This window comes from Tupaia chinensis, unplaced genomic scaffold (assembly GCF_000334495.1).
Source record: "Tupaia chinensis unplaced genomic scaffold, TupChi_1.0 Scaffold000465_1, whole genome shotgun sequence".
Taxonomy (NCBI): Eukaryota; Metazoa; Chordata; class Mammalia; order Scandentia; family Tupaiidae; genus Tupaia; species Tupaia belangeri.
Genome location: NW_006159974.1, coordinates 554,549 through 555,306, shown reverse-complemented (window position 1 = coordinate 555,306; position 758 = coordinate 554,549). Strand labels below are relative to the sequence as shown.

The 758-nt window shown below is 46.8% G+C and overlaps 1 protein-coding gene and 1 pseudogene across 1 annotated transcript in view; one reads left to right on the top strand and one right to left on the bottom strand.

The window, feature by feature from the left end:
- The window catches only part of LOC102501865 (60S ribosomal protein L37 pseudogene), a 1,045-nt pseudogene extending 718 nt beyond the window's left edge, over positions 1-327 (bottom strand).
- Positions 1-758, top strand: part of SSC4D (scavenger receptor cysteine rich family member with 4 domains) — a 10,071-nt gene that overhangs the window by 1,894 nt on the left and 7,419 nt on the right. The gene's annotated exons all lie outside the window — the stretch shown is intronic.

Sequence of the window (758 nt, the reverse complement as noted above, 5' to 3'; positions counted from 1 at the left end):
GGGGTGATTTCTCGCTTTCTGTCTCTATGTCTCTCTCTGTCTGTCTGGCGAGCACACTCGCCCTATAGCGAAAACCTCTCAAAAAATAAATAAATAAATAAATAAGTAAAATGAAATAAATAAATAATTATTTAAAAAAAAAAAAAGACCTGGAGACAAAATTGATGGGCAAATGGGGCCAACAGATGGCATGGTGGTTAAGGCTCTGGATTCCCACATGGCTGACTGTGGTTTGAGTCCCAGATCTGGCAGCCTGAAAATCATGCCAGGCACATGTGTGTGAGTGCCCAAAATCCCAGGAGAGTGGAGGAGAAGGGATTACGGCATGTCCATCCTCCACGGGGATGGGGAGTAATTTATCACTTTTCCTCTCACTGTCTCTGTCTCCTGCAAGCTCACACACCCTATGTCAAAAATCTGAAAGAAAAAGAAAAAAGATTGATGGGAAATTAAGAAAAAGGTGAAGCTTTTCAGAAGGTACTAGAAAGTTTGGTAGATAAAGCTCAGGACTCTTGCAGGCAATGAAGGAATTATGGTGGAATGAGATAAGCAGATCCATCTCAGGCAGCTCTCTCTGGGGAGGCCTATGGACCAGTGAGTTCATAGGGGTGAAGTAGGGAGACCAGGAAAGAGTCGTTGGGCTTTGGAAAAGGAGGCAGGGTGGAGTCCAAGAAAAGGCGGGGAAGGCGAGAACCCTGGGGGGCGGGGCTGTGTTCTGGGGACCAGACAGGCAAGGAGGTGGGCAAAGGGGCCAACGC